The sequence below is a fragment of the Theropithecus gelada genome, chromosome 2 (genome assembly GCF_003255815.1).
Source record: "Theropithecus gelada isolate Dixy chromosome 2, Tgel_1.0, whole genome shotgun sequence".
NCBI lineage: Eukaryota > Metazoa > Chordata > Mammalia > Primates > Cercopithecidae > Theropithecus > Theropithecus gelada.
Genome location: NC_037669.1, coordinates 97,169,381 through 97,194,475, shown reverse-complemented (window position 1 = coordinate 97,194,475; position 25,095 = coordinate 97,169,381).

Below are 25,095 nucleotides of genomic sequence, written 5' to 3'. Positions count from 1 at the left end.
TGCATTTCTCTTTTGCTCGAGTCAGCTGAGATCTGGTTAATTTCTGTTGCTTGCAGTCAGAAATTCCAACCTGAGGGGCGTACTTTGTCCTTCCCCTAAGGACTCAGAGATGGGGATGCTCAGGAGAGAAAAAGGAACCGTGGAAAAATTTCCCAGATGATGGGGAGATTTAGGGTCAGGGAGACGGAGCAGCCCAGTGCAGAAGTAGATCAGATTAGATCAGAACCCAGGAGAGAACCTGTCAACACTGGCTGATGTGGTGGGGACATAATACACTCAGACTATAGGGATTGAGGTCTTCCTCCTAGCCCCTACCTTGAGCCCTCCTCTCTGTGACACCAAGCTAGGTCCTATCATACCTAGCTTTGATAGGGCTCCTGTATTTCCCTCTGGCTCACATTTCTATATTTGATCTTGATTAGGGCAATGAAAGGCTCTGGGATTGGCTTGTCCAACTCCCTCATTGTCTTCAGATAAGGAAAGTGAGGACCAAAGACGATAGGAGTCTTTTGGTCCTTTTTAAGCTTGCTCTTTGTTTCTATCTGAGCTTATCCCACAAACAGCTTAAGAACCCTGAAGACCTCCTTCTAGGGAGGGTCAGACACTGGCAGGACCTCACCACCACCACTTGGACCCAGATGGAGACCAGGAATGGTCTCTACAGTGGCCTAGCTTAAGAGTGAAGTCCCAGAGGGGCCTGCAGGATTGGCAAGGTCAGCGGTCATTCCCACTAGCTGTACTTTTGGCAGATCAGCTTTTTGCTGGGCATGGGTCAGGCCTTCTCAAAGTGCTCCTCAAGATGAGGCTCAGAGAGGCAACATAAATCATGAAAGGGCCAGCCGTGAGCTCTTCACACTATCCCTACCATCTTGCTAAAGGTTGAAGGGCAGCACAGCCATACCTCATACCTGGTAGCTTATTTTTGGCTGATGAGAGGCCCCACATACTCAGGCTCCTGAGCAGAGACGTGGGACTTAGGGAGGAAGAACTGTTCACTGGCAATGATGAGCGACAAGTGGTCCCTTTATGGCCCGGAAAGGTCTTTTGGACACTCATGCAGAGCACCAAGGAGATGGAACTCAGCCACCTAACTTGCCCAATTCTGGACTCCTCCCACCTGCCCCAGCCAGGACCAGGGATGGAACAGGGAAGCAGGGAGGAAAGGCCTTCAACCCAGAATGCTCTAGGAGGGGACACTGCAACTCAGGCATGATGCATCCTCTCTGTGAAATAGGGAAAGTCAGAGAACCAGACCTAGAGTCAAGCACTGTCAAAAGTTTATGATCCCAGTTTCCCAGGGAGCCACAGCCCTGCTCAGTTTTGGGGCCCTGCAGGTTCTGCTGCTCCCAGTGAACCAATCCTCTCTCTCCTGGGGCCCTGGGCCACATCCTAGAGGAAGCCGATGTGATTGGCTCAGCTCCAATGACCTTCACATCTCATGGGTCAAGTACAAACAGTGGACGAGCTTCCTTGGGTTACCCTTCACCCAGCCAGTGTCATCACTGAGGAAGGTCAGGACAGGCTGGCAGGTGTCACAACTGACAAGTCTGGTCACACCCTAGGAGCTGGCCAAGACTCACATTCAGCACTCACAGCCATAGTCCAAGCAAACTGGGGAGCAAGTGACCTCACTCACGTGGCATGGGGCTTGGTGACCCCTGCCAGGCCCCCCCCAGTAGTTCCCCATTCGATCACCTTTGGCCATGTTAAGAGGACATTGTTAGTCCTGATATTTTTCTTGCTTGTCCTTTGTCGGGGGTGATAAAAATGCCCTAAGAAACTTCACATTAACAGAGTTGTATTCTAAGGTTTAAACAAACAAAAAGGATAAACAGGTTTGTGGGCTGGAGAGCTTCAGATTTATAATAGCAATGCCATTTGTTTGCCATAGGAATGTCAGTGATAAAGATCTTTTAAATGGCTGTGTGTTGTTTGTTAGTCTAGGTAAAACTACTCAGCTGGATGATGAAAATGGTGAAAACATACTGAAACATGACCAAGCAGACCTTGAAGTGTACAATACATCAGGACATTTTGGGATCATCTAATAAACCGCAGTGCAGTTCCCAACCCCAAACAGAAGAGCATGTGAAGCCTCAGCAACCTGATCAGGCCACGTAGGAGCTGACTGTGGTGGCACCATGCATGTAACTGGCCTCAACTGAGTGATCACCCCATATCCTGTCCTCATTCAGGAAATGTCTCCATCTGCCTTCAGTGCTAAGTTGAGTTCAATTTCCCTGCCCATTGTCACTTTAACCAAGCAGGAGGAGGCACTGCTCCACCACCCTCCTGCCCCAGGATCCAGACATAGATGCTGCTCTACTCTCTCTAACTGCATGAGATAGGGCAGGTTATGGGACCTCTCTGTGCTTCAGTTTCCTCCTAGGTCAAATGGAAGTGAAGCACCACCTTATAAGGGTGTTGTGAACTTTAGCATCAGTCATGGAGTAAGTGTTCTTAATAATTTGCTACTTTATTGATAGTATAATTATCATGGCATTTTCTTAGCTCCTCCAGAGATGAACTCTTCACCCTCATTGCTATCTGCATGTCTGAGATGGCCTAGAACATACTGATTGATTCATTCATTCATTGAGTTTATCAAATATTTACCAAGTGCTAACTATGTGCTATGCTCTGGGGTCATAATGATGTCATATCCGAGAGATGTTCAACGGTCTTTGTATCCATTTCTTTGGCATTCTAGTGTGGCTTCCTGATTGTCTACTCTTAGTGGTACTGATGCAGACTGACAGCTATCACCAGCTGGGCGCCTACCGTAAACCAAGTAATTTATATACACAGTATCCAATTAGTTCCTTACACCACCCTAAGAGCTATGTATTGCTGCCTTCACTTTCAGCCAAGAAAACTGAGGCATAGAGAGGTTAAGTAACTCGTTCATATTCCTTCAGTGAGATAGTGTCAGCACCAGGATTTGAACAGACATCTATTTGAGTCCTAACCTCTCCACCATGCTCTGGGAGGCCAAGGGAAGGTGGGAACCCCCTCCCTCTTCTGGTGGGCCATCTTCCCTGGTCACAGCAAGACACTCCCTTAGTTTTATCCCTGAGAAGCTGAAAACCCTTCAGCAGCTTCTATTTCCGCGAGCACAAAAATCATCCTGTGACCAGAGGTGTCAGCAGCCATGTCTTTTCATGGGGCTGTGTGCATTCACATTTTCTTTGGAGTTGCTTCAAGGAAAATATTAGCCCATGAACTAAACAACTGTTCAGAGACACAATCCAAGCATTCCAGGAATGTTGGAGAGTGAAAACGGCTCATGAGGGTCCAGGCTTCAGGCACAGACCTGGGGACAAAGCAAATACCATCCCCATTCTTGAGCTCACAGATAGCTGTTCTGGTAGCAGGTCATCTGGGGGGATCTTACTGCAAAGGAAGTCAGAAGGGTGTTCTTTTTCTTCTTTCCTTATTTTTTCCTCCCAGCATTATTAAGGTATAATTGACAAATGCAAATTATATATGTTACAGTATACAGTGTGATGTCTTGATATATGTATACATTTGTGAAATGATTAAATCATTCTGATTAACTTAACCATCACCTCACATATTTATCATTTTTTATGGTAAGAACATTTAAGATCTAATCTCTTAGCTATTTTAAGTACACATACATTATTAGCTATAATCACCATGCTATGCAATAGATCTCCAGAACTTGTTCATCCTGTCTAATTGAAACTTCGTACCCATTACCCAACCTCTCCCCACTTCCTCTCAGTCCCTGACAACCACCGTTCTACTCTACTTTTATAAGTTCAACTGTTTTAGATTCCACATGTAAGTGAGATCATGCAGTATATGTCTTTCTGGTTGGTTTTTTCACTCAGCAAAATGTCCTCCAGGTTCATCCATGTTGGTGCAAATGAGATGATTTCCTTCTTTTTTAAGGCTGTCTTGGATGTTGTAAATAATGCTGTAATGAACACGGGAGTACAGATATCTTTTCAACATCCTGATTTTATTTCTTTTGGATACATACCCAGAAGTGAGATTGCTGCATCATATGGTAGTTCTACTTTTTATTTTTTAAAATACCGTTTTCGGCCGGGCGCGGTGGCTCAAGCCTGTAATCCCAGCACTTTGGGAGGCCGAGACGGGCGGATCACGAGGTCAGGAGATCCAGACCATCCTGGCTAACACGGTGAAACCCCGTCTCTACTAAAAATACAAAAAATTAGCCGGGCTCGGTGGCGGGCGCCTCTAGTCCCAGCTACTCGGGAGGCTGAGGCGGGAGAATGGCGTGAACCTGGGAGGCGGTGCTTGCAGTGAGCCGAGATAGCGCCACTGCACTCCAGCCTGGGGGACAGAGCAAGACTCCATCTCAAAAAAAAAAAAATACCGTTTTCCATTACAGCAATTTACATTCCCACTGAGAGTGTACAAGAATCCCCTTTTCTCTACATCTTTACCAACACTTTTATTTTATCTTTTTGATAATAGCCATCCTAACAGGTGTGAAGTGATGCCTCATTGTGGTTTTAATTTGCATTTCTCTGATGATTAATAATGTTAAGCATTTTTTCCATATACTTGTTGGCCATTTATATGTATTTTAAGAAATGTCTATTCAGGTCCTTTGCCCCTTTTTCAATTGGGCTATTACTTTTTTTTGCTATTGAGTTGTTTGAATTCCTTATATATTTTGGATATTAATCCCTTATGAGATACATGGTTTGCAAATGTTTTCTCCCATTCCCTAGAAAGAAAGAAAGAAAGAGAGAGAGAGAGAGAAAGAAAAAAGAAAGAAAGAAAGAAAGAAAGAAAGAAAGAAAGAAAGAAAGAAAGAAAGAAAGAAAGAAAGAAAGGAAGAAAGAAAGAGAGAGAGAAAGGCAAAGAAAGAAAGAAAGATTACTGATTTTGAAATGTTAATTTTGTATCCTGCAACTTTACTGAATTTATCAGTTCTAATAGTTTTTTGTGACGTCTTCAGGGTTTTTTAATAGATGGTGTCACCTGCAAGCACAGACAATTTTGCTTCTTCCTTTCCAATTTGAATGCCTTTTATTTCTTTTTCTTTCCTAATTGCTCTGGCTAGGACTTCCAGTACTTTACCGAATAGAAGTGGTGAGAGTGCACATCCTTATCTTGTTTCCAATCTTAGAGGAAAAACTTTCAACTTTTTACCATTGAGTATAATATTAACTGTGGACTTGTCACATAGGGCATTTACTATGTTGAGGTACATATTTTCTATGTATAATTTGTTGAGAGTTTTAATCATGAAAAGATGTTAAATTTTGCCAAATGCTTTTGCTGCATTTATTGAAATGCAGAAAATCATATTATTTTAATTCTTCATTCTGTTAATGAGGTGGGTCATTTATTAATTAGTGTATGTCAACCCATCCTTACATTCCAGGGATAAATACCACTTGATTACGGTGTATGATCCTTTAACATGCTGTTGAATTTCATTTGCTAGTATTTTGTTGAGGATTTTTGTTTCTATGTTCAGCAGATATATTGGCCTGTAATTTTCTTTTCCTGTAGTATCCTTGTCTGGCTTAGTATTAGAGTACCAAACCAAATCAACTCAGGCACAGAGAAAAAGCATGGAATTGTGGCCCAGGAACCACCATACTTGCCTCTATCTAGCTGGCAAAGGCCTCTACTCACTCTTGAAAATGCACTTGGCTTTGTCAAATTCAGAAGGCCCATATATAACCATCCCTTCCCATTAGTTCTCTTCAGACCATCAGCTCACACACAATGAGATGAAGTTCTAGGACACCCAGCATAGTCCCAGGGTTTGTGGGGGAGACAGAAGTCCACTATGGGAGCTCATAGCCTGCAAGGTAAACTAACTTATTTGTCTATTCTCTTTGTCCTTTGCACATTGGACTACATCAATGACATCCGTTACATAATTTTCAAAATGTAACCAGTGTTGAAAACCTGCCTGTCTTTTAAACCAGCAAATCCAATTCCAGGAATTTAGCTTAAGGAAATTATAAAAAAAAATATGAGCCAACTTAGCTAAAAGAAGGTTCAGGTATTTTTTTAATAGTAGAAAAGGATTGGAAACAAACCAGATAACCAACAATAAGAGACAGGTTATTAAAAGATGGGTATACCACACAATGGAATGACATTTGTCCATTAAGGCAATTTTAAAAGTATATGTATTAGAAGAGAGTCTTGATGTTTTAGGTGAAAGGAGCAGTTATAAGATATCATATTATGTAATCCACCTGCGTGTCTGTGTGTGCCCACAGGTGTGTGCACACCTCTTTGCCTATTGATATCTACACATGACATAATGGTTTGTTTTTCATTGTCTTTGTAAGAGCTGTGCCAGGGTCCCCTTGTTTACCACTGGAAGAGTGAATCACCACTTCCAAGGATGCTAGAGGAGTCTTTTGTCTTTTAAAAGTTGTGTTGATGGAGGTTTGAAAGTGAGAATAGCTTATCCCCACAAGATGTTTCCATTCAAGTGGAGGCAGCACCCCTGATATGGCACTTCTGGACTCTCTCCATCCTCTTCAGTCCCCCTGCCCTGGAGGGAGAGATTATTCTGATTTTGAGTTTGGGAGGAGAAGCTGGACAGCACAGCCCAGACCTTCTTGGGTCTACTCACCCATGTTGTACGTCTCATAGGGACAAGACTCTTGGTCCAACTGTGCCACGTTTGGGTGGGGGAGATGCCTAATTCTGGGGTTCAGCACTTGGAAGGACATGTAGCCAATGACGAGCCTTTCTCCAGCATCTGCTTTATCTGTATAAGTGACATTCTGACTTTCATCTGCCATATTACTCTTTTGTTTTATTTCTTAATTGGTTCAGAATTCAAGTGAGAAAGTGAGAAAGGGGATGCCATTCACTGGGCCCCCTTCAAACACCTTAACATTCAGGGTCCTCTCTTGGAGGCAACACTATACTGCAAGAAAGGAAGTGGAATCAACTCATTTTGTTTCAAGGCTTGAAAGCTAAGCTGACTGATCACTGGGGGCTTATCCATGGTGAGGTGAAGGAAACTGAGAACTGGACATCTGAAGGATTCTGACTGTGCACTGCAAGAGCAGGTGGAGTTGTGTGGGGTTGGCCATGCATGGGACTCTGAATAGTGACCTTGAGATCCTACCTTTGGGTGCCCTTGACCATCATGCACTGGAGGAATTTGGGCAACTTGAGCAGGCTGTACAAGGAGTGAGATCATCAAGGGGTACTCCTCAGCCATATCTATCTGACCACAAAAGTTCATCTTTCATCTGTGATGTGGGATGGTCACTAAAGGCAAGAGAAGCTTGCTGTAGTCAAATATTAAGTGTCAGAGCTCTCCCCACTTAAGAATGGAAGTTGTACCATTTTTGTACAAACTCAGGGTCAGTTTCTGGGCCATTCAGGGATCTGGGGTTGCCCCAAGAAGGAGATGTCATTCTTCCTTTTAATCCAGGACTCACTCCTTGAAACTTTTCTCTGTCTGCATGCACTTCCTTAATAATCTTGTGGCTTTAAATACCAATATTTTGGTTTTGAAACTCATATTTGTATCTCTAGCCTCAGCCTCTTCCCAAACCCCAGACTGCCTTTTGACATCCAATTTGGCTATATATCATCTCAAACTTAAAATTTTAAAACCAACTTCTAATCTGTCTGCTCAAGCCCCACCTTCACAGTCTTTCCCATCTCAGAAAATGGCAGCTCCATTCCCTGGATGCCTCGGGGTAATCTTGGAGTCACCTCTGACCTTTCTTCCCTGTCTCACATTTCTACTAGGAAATCCCATCAGTTCCACCTTCAAATATATCAAGACTCCATCTCATCTTGCACCTGTAATGTCCTCCTGGTCCAAGTAATCATTGTCTCTCACCTGGATTATTGCAATAGCCTCTTAACGGGTCCTCCTGTTCCTGCCTTTTCCTGCCTGTAGTTTATTCTTAGGGTTAAGTCATGTTACTGCTCTGCTGTAATACTCCAATGGTTCCCCATCATGATCAGAGAAAAGTCAAATCCTTCTACTACCCCTCAAGGCCCTACACAGTCAGACTTTGTTACCTCCCTATCTCATCTCCAACTCCCTCCTACCACTGACAGGCTCTCTTCCAGCCACCCTGATCTCCCTGTGCTTCCAAGGACACGCCAGGGCATTTGAATGTGCTGTCCCTTCTGCTGGAACCATCTTCTCTCCATCTCCAGATGCTTCAATGCTTTCTCTCCTTCAGGCCATTGCTTTCAGGCTTTTGCTGACCACTCATCTTAAACTGAAGCCTGCTCGGCACTCCCAAAGCCCTTCCCCTGCTGTGATATTTGTATTGCGCTTATCCCCAGCTGTTTTGCTATATTTCTTACTCGTTTATCATCTGTCTCCTTCAACTAAGATAAAAATGTCAGCTGGGCAAGGACAGGACTTTTTATTCACTCTCCCTGCTATATTCTCTGCAGCTGGAAGAGTGCCTGATGCAAAATAAGTGCTCAATAAATATCTGTTGAGTGAGTTAATGAATCTAAAAAGCGGATGACTGAGATAGTTTCAATTTGACTTGGAAAAATAAAAAAGCATGACTACTATGCACAAAAATGTCATAGAGGAGTTCACACCAAATACACAGAAAAAATATGGCTGTATTAACATTAAAATGTCACGGTGGTTTTCACTGGGTGAGGAGGTACAGTGGATTCTCTCTTTGTTTCTATCCATCTATTGCTTCTAATTAATATACAATAAATACATTGTTTGTGTAATGAAGCAAAAGTAGAGGAATATATTTTTTAAAACTGCGGCTTGCTATAAACCAGGGGGCCCCAATCCCCAAGCCACGGACTGAGAGCAGTCCATGGGCTGTTAGGAACCAGGCCACACAGCAGGAGGTGAGTGGTGGGCCAGCGAGCATTGCTGCCTGAGCTCTGCCTCCTGTCAGATCAGCAGTGGCATTAGATTCTCATAGGAGCACAAACCCTATGGTGAACTGCACAGGCAAAGGATCTAGGTTGCACACTCCTTATGAGAATCTAATGCCTGATGATCTGAGGTGGAACAGTTTCATCCCAAAACCATCCCCCCTCCACACCCAACCCCCAGTCCATGGAAAAATTGTCTTCCACGAAACCGGTCCCTGGTGCCAAAAACGTTGGGGACTGCTGCTGTAAACTATAAGGTTGTCAGAGGCAAGGATTGTGTGTAGGCATAGGGTCACTTTTAAATCCCCAAAACTGAAAATTTCCATAGCCTAAGATGTTTTGTCTCTGGCAGGGCACTAGTCCCCTACACACAGAGTTGTTCTTTATGTACCAACTGGAACAGCCTTGAATTGCACATGAGAAGGAAGCACCAGAGTGTGTGGACCAGTGCATCAGTAAGGTTGCTGTCATTAAGAAAGGAAGATGCACGAAGACTCAGGCAATCAATGCCACCTTGCTTGGTATCCTGGTCAGCATAGACCCCTGCATAAACAATCATCACTTTCATGGAGCTTTGAGGCTGACAGAGGATCTTTCCATGCATCAGTCCTTGCAACAGCTTTGTATATTGCCTTTTATTCCCTTCCTCAAGGAGGCTTATAGGGATTACATTTGTCCAAGATCTGATAGCCAACTTCCTTCTGTCTGCATTCCTACTGCAATACCACCTGCTTCCATGGTAAACACATTTCCAGAGACAGCCAGGAAGAAACAAGGAGTTGGGTGAGCAACCTTCCCTAAAAGGAGTAGCATTTGGGGTGCATCAAATAGCTAAACCCTTGGGGTGCTTAGGGGAAACCGAGGTGGAAAATTGCGGTAAGGGTTTGTCTAGGAAAGATGATGCAATGACTCTATTATCTTAGGGGCATGGGAGTTCCTCTTAGGGAGGGAACTATCTTTGGGGAAAAAAAAGGCCTTTAGTATTAATAAATGTGTGGGATAGAAAATGAGGCCTTGAAGTTGAAGCTACTCTGCCATGAAGAATGGGGGACTATTTTCGAGCTTCTAAGGGATTCTAGAGAGAGAAGAAAGGCGAGAAGAGAAAGGAGCAGGGAGAGGCAAAGGTGGAGAGAGGCTGGAAGAATGGTGGGGAGACACTAGTGGCGACCACTTTGTGGATATAAATCCTTTTCTTCTAATCCAGTGTTTTTGCTTGAGTTAAAAGCAGAGTTACTAAGGGCAAAGAACAACAAACTTGTTCCCTCCCTGATTTCCTGCCTTTCTTGGGGAAAAGACTTAATGGACCCTTTTTCTTTTCTTTTATAGACAGTGCCACATGATCTGTCACACAGAGCCTCTGATCGTTTTTGCACTCGGGGCAGATTTTCAGACATCAAAGAACTTGAAGAATTCAGTACACGTGTTTAAGGTAGCATTGGGGTTTATCTGTCAGTCTCCTGTGAGTTTGGTCAGCATGGGTCAGCGTCCTTATGTGCTCCCTATTTGTTCTCATAGCCTGGTATCTGCCAACACTAGACATAAGCTAAGATTTTCCACTGTAAGCGTTTTCCTCTTCCTAGGGCTGGGCTTGGGCATGAGGTGACACAGAGCTCCGACTGTAAGAGAAGGAACACAAGGTCCAGTTTTTCGTATGGGACATCCCCAGGAAGCAAGACCAGAGGCATCCTCCCCTCACCATTCTCATTTTACTCTCTCCTTATCACCACCTACTGAAAGGAGCCTGGAAGAAGGGCCTGTACCCAAAACAGAAAGCAGCCCTACTCCAAAAGGAGCCCTGGGACCATGCTGGGGGAAACTACAACATAGCCTTTACAGCCTACCTAACGCTGTTGCTGTCATTGTATTAGCCAAGGAAGTTCTCATCATGCCCATGTGGAAGTGAAGATTGGAGGATCACAGAGGTTCAGAAACTTAGTCAAGAGCATCAAGTAAGAGGCAGAGTCAAGAGTTGAACCCAGGTTTTATGGGTAGAATAGGGGGGTTCCAAGATTTGGCTTTTTTTTTCCTTTTTTTTTAGCGTCACCTTTGCTCTGTGGATGCTCCAAGTGCTGGTTTCTCTCGCTTTGTCCCTGACTCCTGAGCTCTGTTCTTTGTTTCTTTGACCTGCTCAGTGCCCAACTGGCTGGTTCCCTGGTGGCCTCAGGGCTAGCGGCCTCTGCAGGGCTGGGATTCTGACTGTGAGATCTGCAGCCACAGCTCCTTAGACTCTTTTTTTGTGTGTGGGGGGTGAGGTGGGGGAGATGGGAACTTACTGTGTTGCCCAGGCTGGAGTGCAGTGGCATGATCTCAGCTCACTGCAACCTCTGCCTCCCAGGTTCAAGCGATTCTCCCACCTCAGCCTCCTGAATAGGTGGGAATATAGGCGCCTGCCACCACGTCAGGCTAATTTTTGTATTTTTAATAGAAATAGGGTGTCACCATGTTGGCCAGGCTTGTCTCCAACTCCTGACCTCAGGTGATCTATTTGCCTCGGCCTCCCAAAGTGCTGGGATTATAAGAGTGAGCCACGGTGGCTGGCCTCCTTAGACTCCTTAGCACTGGTCCCTCCTTTGTCCCTTCAGGGTGGTTACTGCTTCCTGCCATTGCTAGTCCCTGGTCAACTCTGTCCTCAAGGTAGGTTTCCTTCATCCTGCCCAGCCCCTGGATAAGTCCCTTTCCTAAATTACTTTTCACTCTACCACTTTGAATGTACCCTCTGCTCCCATGGGGCCCTTGGGTGATAAACCCAGCATGACACATGGGCAAAAATGCAGCTGCCCTGGATCCTCTGCCTCCTCTGGTGGCCCCGGGACTGCTGAGAAATCTGAGTTCCAGAAGCACAGTTTGTAACCACTGATCTGCCTGCCGGGCAATAGAACCACTGTGCCACTGTCAGGCGGGCTGCCAGTTCAGAGGTGCTGCCCTTCAGTGGGGCCTGAAGGGCTTGAGACCTGTGTCCCTCCTTTCCTCCCTGTCTATTCTAAAGGTGTTAACACCACCAGCTTCCCAGAACTTCAGGGGCACATCCCACACATTCCTGGAGACAACTGCTCTTCCAGGGTCTCATTTTCCTCTTACCCTCACACTTTTTTGACCTGAGGAAGATCTAGGAGGAGCCAAGTTGTGAGGAAGGAAGAGAGGTTTCAAGAACTGGGCCTTGTCTTGCTGTAAGTGACTTGCCCTGCAGCTGCCCCATGGTATTCGTTCCCCAGGCATAGGTGTAGGGGCTGGTCGGTGGTCCCCATGTGCCAGTCAGCACCCCAGGAGCAGGTGCTCTGCCATCCTGTTCCTCCCTCCAAGAGGTCTGAACACTTGCTCTGCTGAGTAGAAGCCACTGGTTCAGTCACTTGTACCCTGTCCTTTGCAGGAAGCCTGAAGGCTCTGGGTGTGTTTACACACAGGCGTGCACGCTCTCAAACACACAGACACATCCTAAGCAGAGGAGCAAAAGGGTGGCCCTGAGCAGATAAGAAGTCACTTTCTCAAAGTCTCATTCCTCCTCCTGCAGGCCAGGAGCCTGAAGCATCTCAGGCTGGGGGTGCCTAGAAGCCGAAGGCACCAGGGAGGCTGGCCCACCACCCTGGCCAAGCTTTGCTTCCACAGTAATCAGTGCATCTGAGGGACAGCCTCACAGCAGGTGCCCCAGAATGGGGGTAAATTCCCTCAAAGAGGAGAACCCACCGACTAGCTAGTACATATCCCCCACTGTTTGCAAAGCTGCATTTCCCAGAACGAATCCACAAACTGGCATGTAAATTTGACCATCTGTCTCCAGTGATTTTGATTCCCATCAATCAGGCCCTCAAAGCCTTATTCAATAATAATAACTTCTTAAGACGTGTTTGAATGTCTATCCATGCATGCATTCATTCTACATTGAATTGCTGACTATTATGAGGCACATGGTGTAGCCTGGGAGGCAGAGACTGAGGAGCAAAAACAGCCCAAGCTCACCAGAAGCGGACATTCTAGGGGAGGGCACAGGGCACCACACAGGCCCCTCTAACAAGCCTGGTGCGGGGAGATGCTGAGAGGGGCCACGATCCTTGTAGTTGTGTGTCTGCACATGTGAACACGGAGCTTCCTGAGAAGCCTGCCCGCCCCTCCGCATGCCCCTCCCCACCTTTGTTTCCCATGACAGCCTATCCCCAAGTTCCAATCTCCCCCAGTACACACACAACATTTTGTCTCTTCTCTCTCCTCTCACCCTGCTCCCACCCATCTTTCCCTATGTTATCCCATCCCTTCAAACCAACAGGAATTCTCCCCTGTTGGAGGCAAGAAGGAGACAGCTGTCCCAAAAGACAAGGAACCAAACTAGAATGAAACCAGAATCATGTCAAGCAATTCCCAGGGGAGGGGGAAAGGCCACAGATGATAATGAAAATGTTGCTTGCTGCCATGACAACCGCAATCATTCAGCCACAGTACCAAGGCTTTGGAGGCAACAATATCAATTGAATGTTTATTTCCTCAGCACGACTAGCATCCCTAAGGAGGTGGAAGCCAAAAAGGAGATATCCTGGGGACTCCACCTGTCACCTGCTGGACAACTGAAGTGCCTGGCAAGGATTGGCTCTTCTTTTTCCAATCTGCCATTAACTATGACATCACTTTCAACTTGGCCTATGTCTAACTCTTCATCTGTATCAACGAGTTTGGCTACGGGCATTGGGAGTCCACTGGGACTTCTCCCAGGTGAGGAGGCTGGGCCACAGGCTGGGGTGAGTGGCCTCTGCCTCAAGGCAGAGGCAGAGCTACGGCCAGCATTAGGTGGCTTCCGGTCCCATCAAGGCTCCATGCAAACAAATTATTTCTGGGGATGAGAAGATGGGAGGCTGAAATCTACTTAACAAAACAGGGAGCAACCTCAATGTTAAGAAGAAAGCCTAAAACCAACAATGGGAACCAGAATAATTATCAGGAACCCTGTAGCTGAAGGTTTACCAGGAGGCCAAGCTAACCAAAGGTGGTGGTTGGGGGGGGGTCATTTGCATTTTCGTCGTCGGCACTTTATGAATACGAACACTAAAGTTCTATTATGACTTTCCTCAAGCTGCGATGTGAGCTAAGCCAGCCGGCCTCAGAGTCTCAGGACTATGCTGTTTCTGAAGGAGGTGACTGCCATCTCCAGGGAAGCTGCCACCTCCTCCAAGGCCATCAGCAGGGGTGGGCTGCACAGCACAAAAATCAGGAGGCATCTGACAGACTACCTGATCTTCCATCAGGCAGAGTTAGAATGATGGTGAGGCTGAAGAGTGAATCAGCACTGTCCTCCATACTATATTCCACCCCTACTCCCCCTTCCCCTGGCATTATACAGCCTTCAGGGGTCTCTACACTTCAATAGTAATATTGCCAAGTGCCAGAAATCTCAAACTGTGTGAGATATTAGTGGAAGTATGAAAATATTGCCTGGTGTGTGTGGCTGTCGTAAGCAAACTCCTTTAGGAGCATCCATCTGTGCTGGGGCATTTTGGAGCGGGAAGGAGGTTGTTAGAAATAGATGGGTGCTGCCGCTGCCCATTCTGTAAAATATGTGCATGGTTCAGAGCCAGGCGGACATTTGTGAATCCCAGTCCTCTATTGGTTAAAAGGAACGCCATGCCTGATTTGTGTATGGATCAAAGCAAAGCTACTTGTCTCTACTGGATATTTCCTTCACACTTACTGGCATTGTTCAGCAGGGAAAGGTGAAACAAAGGCTGAATTTATTCACAGACAGGAGCTTCAAAGTCACAACATCAAGGAAACAGATCAAAACTTCAAAAACAGCTCTGATCTAAGTTCTCAAACATTTCATATTTTCAAAAAAAATCACAAAAAAGAATGAATTATCCAAAAAGAATAAATCTACTTTTATTTCCATTTAAATGCCTCAAAGCAAAAGGTCCAAGGGTTCTGACTCTTTTCTCGCTGCTGTCAGGCACACTGAGAGCCCCTCATATTCTCCCCCTCTTATTCCTCTGTTTTGGGGTAAAAGTCTGCTTGCCAAGCTGGTGGAGGCTGGCACTGCATTTATCAATGTGACAGTTGCCACAGCATGGTTATTGCTTCAGAATGAAAGAAGTTGAACATTGACGTCCAAATATCTCACAGATTTGCCACACTACCACATGGATCTAAAAACAAACAAATATGATAAAAACTGGCTTTAAAACAAATGTCATTGGAAAAGTTTAGCAGGTTCTTTAAAAGTTACACATATATACCAACCATATGGTTCAGCCATTCCATTCCTAGGTATTTACCCAAGAAAAACAAAGCATATGTCCATACTAAAACTTTTACATGAATATATACAGCAGCTTTATTTGTAATAGCCAAAAACTGGAAAAATTCAAATGTCCATCAGTAATGAATAAATAAATATGGTATAAACGAAATGAATAAACAACTCGAGGTATATTCATACAATGGAATGCTACTTGGCAATGAAAAAGGGAGAAACTACTGATATTTAAAAAATGCATAAATTAGAATAATTATGCTGAGTGAAAAAAAAGCTGGACAAAAAAGAGTAATATCGCATGATTCCACTTATATAAAACTTAAGAAAATGCAAACTGACCTGTTATGGCTAAAAGTAGATCAGTGGTTGGCTTGGGAGATGGGGCAAGGGAGCCAGGAGGAGAGACTGCAAAGGGGCATGAGGAACCCTTGGAGGTGATGGATATGTTCATTCTCTTGAATTTGGTGATGGTTTCATGTGTATATACATATGTCAAAAGTTGTCAGTTGTACACTTTAAATAGATGCAATTGTATCAATTAACCTCAATAAAGCTATTTTAAAAAATTAAAGAAAAAAATGCCATGATGCAGTAATAGAGATCAGATTTCTACCCCTGCCTTAAACAACTAGGAAACTAGGCATGGCATATGAAAACAACAATTTTCAACCTTGTTTAAGAGTCACAGCAAGATTGTGATCCCTGAAAGAAGGGAAATAAGTAAGGTGAACCCTACGATGACACCAGCTCATTGCCTAGAGAGAACCCCAGTGAAGTCCAGTGGTTCACAAAATTGAGGAGAAAGGGTTCAGAGTTCTGCAGAACCAAGGCAGCTGAAATTTGCAGGGCAAGGAACCAGAGAGGAGGGAGTTCTACATGCAGAGAGAAAACTCCGGAGATTGTCAGGTAAAAGCTCAAGTGTTTTATCTCTGATCAGTGCATGCATGTGAGAAAATTCTTCAAGGCAGTGAAAAGAACCACCTAAAAGGTGCAGATAGAACAATTCCTGGAGTCTTTACAGCGCCAGGAATAATTGCTGTTCTTACCAGCCAAAATACATGTATTTACCAGCCACTTAATACATGAGTAGCATTTTGAGAAGGCTATTGGCTTAATAATAGGGCTAGCTTAGTCCTAGACTGGAGGTTTCCTGGACCTATGACACTGTGCACCAAAGAGTTAAAGAAACCAATGACTGACAGAAATTCTTGAGTTTGCAGGATGATGGATGAGAAAAGAAAAAACTTGCTGAAATGCTGAAACTCTCTCTGCTTTTGTAAGATAACAAGACTGGCTGAAATTGGCTGGAACCACTATGGTCAACTGGAGTCTGGGCAAAACAAGGTTACTGATGTCACAGTGTAAATTTCCACCACATGTTTCATACTCACTTCCCCCAAATTTACATGTACAATCCATAAAATAACATTTTTTAAAACTACACATGTCCAAAGACTTTCCAGACCTCCCTTTCCCTCCTAGCAATCACCTACTAATCCCAAAATCTATCCCCTAAACCTTTTCTAATAAAAATATTGCCTTAAAGCCAGCGCAGGGAGACAGATTTGAGCTTGACTTCTGTCTTCTTGTTGGTTGACTCACAGGAAAGGCTTTTCTTTTCTGAAAAAAAACTGATGACATGGTATTGGCTTCTGGTACACCAGGTAGTGAGCCCTTTTGCTTGATAACACTACCAGAACAAAATTTAAAAGCAAGTCCTGAAAGAAGCAAACTGTTTCCAAGTAACTGTGTACCAGAACAAAGCCCAACACTCTTCTGAGGAATAAAACAAAATCCAACACCCAACATGGTAAAATTCCCATTATCTGGCATCCAATAGAAAATGACCAGGCATACAAAAAAGCAGAAATATATGACTCGTAACCAGGAGGAAAAATAGAAGAAGTCCCAGCAATGGCAGAGATGATGGAACTAGCAAACAAGGACATTAAAATAGCTATTATAAATCTCATAAATATATGATGGGATACTCAAGGAAAACATGAACTCAATTCCGAGAGAAATAGAAGATATAAAAGAAAACCCAAATGAAACTTTCGGAGGTGGAGAATATAATATCTTCAAAAAAACAAATCTTGGACAAAAATCATTATCTCATTGATACTAGAACTCATTGTCAGACTGTCAAATGATAATTGAATCATCACTTCCTTGGAGAAGCCTTGCTGGCTGGAACAAACCTAATATTCTGTGCTGTCACAGCGCTCCAGCCTCCTCTTCAAAGCACTTGTCATAGTCATAGTACTTCCATTATCTATGAAACCACCCAGCTCATGTCTGTTTTCCTCACTACACCACAAGATCTAGGAGAGCAAGAGAATGTTTTTGCCTACCTCTGTACCAGTGCCCAGCCAATGCCAAGTATGAAGTAAGAATTCCATAAATATATTTTGAATAAATGAATGGACTTCTATAATCAGCTTTGCAGTGGATTCATTTGGCAACTCTTGTTTAATGCATCACTCCTGACTTCTTCCTTCCTTCTTCATCAGCATAGTGATGCTGGTTGACCATGAGGTCCAGCTCACATATGGCCTCATAAAATGGGCTTCCCACAGGCACTGTTGAATCCTGAATTAAGTGTGAATAGATGATTCACTGAGCGACCTGGAGCAAGTTGTTTAACCTCTCTGACCTTTGCATTTTTCAGTTACTAAATAAGAATATTGAAACAGATTACCTCTAAGAACTCTCCCAGCTCTCATGGTCCAGGATGCTGGTTGTGGTCCAGTCTCCAAAAATGCTGCTCCTCCCAGCAGATCCTCACTTACCTCCTCATAGCCATACTCTTCCTGAATTGAACTGAGGCTTTCTGTGTGACCAATAGAGTATGGAGAAGAGAACAGTGAGTGGCTTCTGAAGGTAAGCCATAAAGGGCACGGTGGCTTCTGCTTTGGTCTTTTGGATTGCTTGCTCTAGGGGATGCCAGCCACTATGTCATGAGAACACTCAAGCCATCACAGGGAGAGGCTCTTGAAGAAAGTAATTAAGGTCTCCTGCTAATAGTGAACTATCTTGGAATTGGATCCTCTTGCTTCAGTCAGCCTTCAACTGGCTGTAATCCCAGCAAACATTTGACTTTAACCGCATGAGAGACCTGAGCCACAACCTCCCAGCCATACCACACCTGAATTCCTGATCCACAGACACTTTGAAAGACAATAATTGATTACTGTTCTTTTATTTATTTATATTTATTTTTATTTCTTAGAGACAGTCTCACATTGTCGCCCAGGGGAGTACAGTGGTGCAATCTCAGCTCACTGCAACCTCCACCTCCTGGGTTCAAACAATTCTCGTGCCTCAACCTCCCAAGTAGCTGGGATTACAGGCTCACACCACACCTGGCTAATTTTTGTATTTTTGGTAGAGACAGAGTTTTGCCATATTGGCCAGGCTGGTCTCGAACTCCTGGCCTCAAGTGATCTGCCGCCTTGGTCTCCCAAAGTGCTGAGATTATGGGCATGAGCCACCAGGCCCAGTTGATTATTGTTATTTTAAACCACTGACTTGTGGAATAATTTGTCAGGCAATAATAGATAACTAATATTCTGGTACTGAAAGCGTACACTTCCTCATTCCTTGAAAACTTCTACCACAAAGAAAACACAAAAGCATTGTATAAGCTAAATCTCCAAAACAGAAATCTTTCCTAACTTGGTCACCAACTTGGATGCCTGGGATTTAAACTGGAAGTCTCAATACAAAAGCTGCCCTTTGTTTATCTGGCACCCAAAGACCTGATGACACCCCATCTCCATTCTGCTCCTCCCTCTTTTCCTTCTTCTTCTCGTCAGCCATGTTTCAGTCCAGTTTTAACAGTTCTACTCCCATTCTTCTGTTGATTTCCTAGGTGCCCTTGGGACATGTTTCCTGCTCTTCTGAATGAGCTTTCCAAGTTCCATAATCAGTTTGAATTTATCACAAGCACTTGGCAGGTGCTGAACAAATATTATTTACTGCCTTGGTCTAGGTCCTCCAGATAGCAGAACCTGAGCAAGGATTGAGGTTCCAATTTGCTTAGAATGTGCAAGCCCAGAGCAATGAAGATGAGGGGGCAGAAAATGAGGCAAGAGAAGTCATGAGAAGTAATGCAATGCACTACTGCGATGACCTGTTTCACCATAAGCTTGGATGGGACACCAGGTTGCATGTTTACTTAGCATAAAGAGTTCTCTGAAAAGGCTGCAGGAAGGATTAATGACGCAGAGGCACCCACAAGACAGAGTAAGATGGGGGAAGTTATCTGCCTTGCTCCTGTCTGTCTTCTATCTCCTAGGTCAATGTCCACTCCCTGGGGAGTTACTAACCTTGCATTATCCAGCCCCTGATGACTGCCCAAGAAGCCAGATCCCATGTCCCATGATGAGGTGTTTCACCCAGTCCAAAAGTGGAGGGCATCCAGGAGTGAATGGGGCACCATCCAGAAGAAGGAATGAAGCCAGAGAGGGAATCTAAGAGGATATATAAGGTATGTCCCCTTATAGTTATCCTCTTGATACTGTTTCCAAATTCTCAGACACTAATTTGCTAGCAAGCACAACTATAGAAAGACCTGGATTCTTGTTGCCTTGACTGTACCCGTTCCTCAAATGTGTAACGTGGGTGGAAGATAAAGTGAGGCTGCATATTTTTATAAGCTGACCCTTGCAGGCTCCAAGACAGATGGACACTCTCAAATCTTGGCATGTAAAATGCAAGACTCACTCTTTCTTCAGGTGGCTGGAAGGGAGATCTTATCTGTCAGCTGAGGGGGTCTCTGAGACAGTAACATTCACCCAGCAGTTTAAGAAAAGTGTAATTTAATAGCGTAAAACCAAAGCTTTTGAGCAGTCACTGGGCCGATTTTGACAAAAAATTCCCCAAAGCTCTTGTTTTTTGCTAGGAAGAGAAATGTTTCCTCCCAAGAATTTTTCAAACCTTACTTACACTCAACTGTGGCAAAGTGGCCATGCTCAACAGATGGCGGATGCAGGAGTCCCTCAGAATTCCAGTGTGCGGCCAGGCATGGTGGCTCACGCCTGTAATCCCAGCATCTTGTGAGGCTGAGGTGGTTGGATCACTTGAGGTGGAGTTCGAGACCATCCTGGGCAACATGGTGAAACCCCATCTCTAATAAAAAATACAAAAATGGGCCAGGCATGGTGGTGCACACCTGTAGTCCTAGCTACGTGGGAGGCTGAGGTGTGAGAATCGCTTGAACTCGGGAGGTGGAGGTTGTAGTGAGCCAAGATCATGCCACTGCACTTCAGTCTGAGTGACGGAGCAAGATTCTGTCTGGAAAAAAAAAAGAATTCCAGTGTACCAAGAGGCCCAGTCCAGCCCTCATTTGCAGAGGAGGGTGGATGGGTGGGCGGATGCTTGGGTGGATGAATAGATGAGGTAGCTGCTTAGTTTTGGATATTCAAGAGGTATTGTCTTGGCACCCAACCCCCTTAAACAGGCAATCAAGGAAAAGCATCAGTGTGGGTTTTTACTGTCTTGAATCATTCTCTCTGACATGTATTTTTCTTGTCCCTGACACAGCTACCCCCTCCGATTCCCCACCCTTCTGGCTTGTTATCAGCTCCATGCTGTCTCTTTGCATTAAAGTGACAAGAAGCAGCACAAAGCTGACGACAGGAGGCCAGAGCTGTAATTTGCACTGACATTCACTGGCGTTATCCACTTATTGCCTGGTAAGCCAAATAGGAGATTTGTCTGATTTTGATCCCAGGAAGAGAAATGACAACCCTGCTCCACTCCTGCCATTCTAAACAAGGCACCAAGCTGGTCCTCAGGTCTGAGTTCTGGCTGGCAATACCCCCTCACAAAATGTGGGTCTTCACTATCATTCCTCCTTTCCTCTTCTGGCTGAAATTTCCTTTCAGGCTGACATCCGGCAAACACTGGACTAGAGATTTTGGTTGCTGATGAGTGAGTACTACTGTCATTTTCTCGGCTAAGGACGGTACGGTTCTCAGGTCACCATGAGGCCTCAAAAAACTCTTTGGGGGAAGAGTCCTGACTTCCCCTTGGAAGTCAAACCCCAGCTGAAAAATACCTCAACAATTCTGTTTCTGCCGCTCAGACCCTGCCCGAGCTGTAAGAGAAACAAGGCTGAACAAGAGGCTCAAGAGAAGTGGCATCAAGGGAGTTAGCCTGCGAGAAGGGCTTGCTATGTAATTGGCAAGGCCCAGTACAAAATAAAAAAGTAAGACCCTTGTTCAAAAAAGGCGGGAAAAAGTGTCATTAAAAGCACTAAAATGTAAAGCTTTTGCCTTTCTTCTGTGATCTCTCTCTGACTTGTGACATTTTAAAATTTGTTTTGTAATGTTGTTCTTAGTAAAAATAATTTAAATTATTTGCATTAATTCTACCATTAGTCTATATTATGCAATGCCAGTTTTAAATGCATGTATAAGAGTATCTAACTCAGATGCACCAAAACGGCACAATCTGTATCTTTTTTTTTTTTTTTTTTGAGATGGAGTCTCGCTCTGTTGCCCAGGCTGGAATGCAATGGTGCAATCTTGGCTCACTGCAACCTCCGCCTCCTGGGTTCAAGCTATTCTCCTGCCTCAGCCTCCTGACTAGCTGGGATTACAGGTACACGCCACCATGCCCAGCTAATTTTTGTATTTTTAGTAGAGACAGGATTTCACCATGTTGGCCAGGATGGTTTCGATCTCTTGACCTCATGATCTGCCTGCCTCAGCCTCCCAAAGTGCTGAGATTACAGGTGTTAGCCACCACGCTGGGCCCACAATTTGTATCTCATAGCTCATACTTGCTTATATATCTCCTTCCTATAAGGACAATGGAAATGCTGCATAAAACTAGCTGTTCTTATTTCCTGATACGTGTACATTCTACCAGCTCTCTCCACCTTTATCTTACTGGTGAGTAAGGAAGGACTGAAAGGAAAAGGAACTGTGTTTGCTCTATTTTTTCCTTTCTTCTGTCATCATTTTCAGTGTAAGTGGTTGGTTAATACAGGGAAGTAACATGAATAAGAGTATGATAGGGCTCCGTGGCTGTTCTTAGAACCCCCTTGTCCTCCTTCTGCATTCAAGGCAAGTTCTGGTTGGATGGAAAGCATGGCCTCTCTGGGCTACCTGCAGCTGTCAGTTACAGGGCAACATGGTTCCCTTGTACTCATTTTGAGTGTTGCTGAACTCCCTTGCATTGTGGGTCCCCTGGAATTCTGTGCTTATGTGGCATCATCAAAAATGCTATACACGAACAAAGCTTGCACATCTCTGTTCATGTGCATGCTTCGTTGCCTTATTGACTTCACTTGTAAAACAAAGTTCAAAGATAAAATTATTAAGACTTTCAAGATGATGACAGCAAAGCAGTAAGCCAAGTATGGAGCCCTTCTGAGTTCAGGGCCCTGTGTTCATGAATTAGGCGACGTCTGGGTGGTAGAATATGAGAGCTAATACTTAAGGAGTGTTTACAATAACCAAGCACTAGTTTAAGTACTTTGTATGTATTATTCATTGAATCTTTCTGACAACCCAATACAGCAGGTAAGTTAACTTACCCGTTTTTCAGATATGAAACTTGAGGTACTGGGAGATTAAATGGCTTGCCCAGGGTCACAGAACATGCCACTGGCAGGGCCAAGACACAGACCCAAGCAGTCTGGCCCCAAAGGGCATGGCCCTAACCACTATGCTAAACTGCTTCTCAGGCGAAATGGAAGAAAGACTTGGTGGGGAGAGGGTGTCACACATTTTTCTTTCCCCTTGTGCCTGTGGTTAGGTTTATACATCAGAGTCTGGGATGCCTTTTCCTTATTGTGGGGATCAATAAGTTTACTTCTTTAAAGTGTTGACTTTGCTCAAGCCTAGGAAAAGGGGCTTAGAGACACCTTAAACGACAATGATGAAGGGCCGGGAGTGGTGGCTCACACCAGTAATCCCAGCACTTTGGGAGGCTGAGGAGTTCAAGACCAGCCTGAGCAACATGGTGAAACCCCGTTTTTCCATTTCTACAAAGAAAAAAAAAAATTAGCCAGGCATGGTGGTGGGTGCCTGTAGTTCCAGCTACTCAGGAGGCTGAGGTGGGAGAATTGCTTGAGCCCAGGAGGCAGAAGTTGCAGTGAGCCAAGATTGTGCCACTGCACTCCAGCCTGGGCAACAGAGTGAGAGCCTGTCTCAAAAAAATAAAAAATAATAAAGACAATGATGAGGGATGAATCTCATACTAGGAGGCCTTGGAGTTGCTTGGGTCCAAATTGGATGAGGGAGGGAAGGTGGAGGGTCCGAGGAAGCCCCTTCCTCCCATGTTTCTCGGTCAGCATGACTCAAAAGCGTTCCCCACCCATTGGCCTGCAGAGGCGTTGCCCATCAGGTTCACCAGGTCAAAAGAAAAGCCCTTTTCATCCTGGACACCAGCCTGCCTATGTCAGCAGGGAGAAAGGACAATCGGGGCGGAGGGAAGTGAAGACTCTGTATTGGCACTTGTGCAGGCAGGAGACGGAAAGGGAGGCAGGGAGGAAGGAGGGCCACGGAAGGGACTGGAGGTCTTGGGGAGAGCACAGAGGAGGAGACTACGAGAGTAGATAAGCACTTGATGCAAGGTTCCCAGAAGAGGAATGGATCCAAGCATTTTACATCGGTCCTGAACAGTTTATTATCAGTCACCAAACAATCCAGTCCTATTTGATCACCTTTATGATCGACTCACTGGCAGTGCACGCCCTCTGATTAGCCATGCAAACACGGGTAATGTTAAACAGGAGTTGTGTCTTCCTCAGCATGAGGGTTATGGGCAGACAACCCCATCTCACCTACCAGAAAGGCTTCTGTGCCATGGTGGATCAAAACTACAGTTTAAAGGGGTTTTGTTGTTGCTCATAAATATCCCCGCCCTACACACATACAACTGAGACAGAAGACTGAAATGTCTCATCATTTAGGATTTAAAAACAAAAAACATGACATGAGTCGGTAGTGACTACTCCAGCCTGGGTGCCTGGACACGAGGAAAGGACGGCCATGAAGGCAGGCGATGGCTTCAGGCCGTTGTTTTTATCATTCCGATAGCGGCAGTTGCATCTTCTCCTCACAGGTGTTTTTCCTTTTCCCAGAGCACAGAAAGCTTTTTCTGCTTTTCTCCAGCTTCCACGGTACAGTGCCTTTAGCGGAGCTTTACTGGTCAGCAACAGCAGGGGGCAGAGCTCCTTCTCCTCCCCTGCCTTTTTTGGGTCGTAATGCTCTAGCTCTCTCTGGACAAATCATTTGGAAACCAACAGGCATGTACTTGATGCATGACGCAAATGTCATATGGTGTTGTTAATGTCACACCGTTGACAAAAGAAGACAAGGAAAAGGATCCCAGCAGATGGATGAGTTTTACATTTCATATAACACACTGTTGATTCCTGACAGCCCAGAGCAAACAGCAGCCATGTCGTTGTGGATAAGATGCAAGGTGTTATGTCATCTCCAGCAAGAATTGCCCCAATGGCTGTTTTGGGGTCTTTAATCCTTTTCTCAGAGAATTTTCTTTATCATGGTTCTGTTTTTTTTTTTTTTTTTTTTTTTTCCCTCAAAAATATTGCTGATCCCAGGGCATGGGGACAAAAACATGGTTACTCCCTCAGGTCCTTTGTTACAAAGTGGGTTTTGTGGCCCAGATGAAGCTCTGTAGACATGATTGGCTAAAGAGCAGTGGAAAATAAGGCATTCCCCAGATGTCACATTTGGCCACTTTGAGGGAAGGAGGCTCACGGGCGTAAGAGTATCCAAAACCACATAATATGGTCTCTTGCCTGTCTTTTTATTGACAGGCAAAAGAGATCCCAAACTGCCAGCCAACCCTGAACCAAGAGGGGATGTTCAGTCAAAACTTAGACATTTTTCTTCCTTGGGTCATAGTTTGCTAATAATATAATTTTTTGAGTCTCCAGTAAAAATCGTACACTATAATGATACGGTTTATGTTGGAGATAGAGAACCTACTTTAGTCCTGGATCTCTGAGT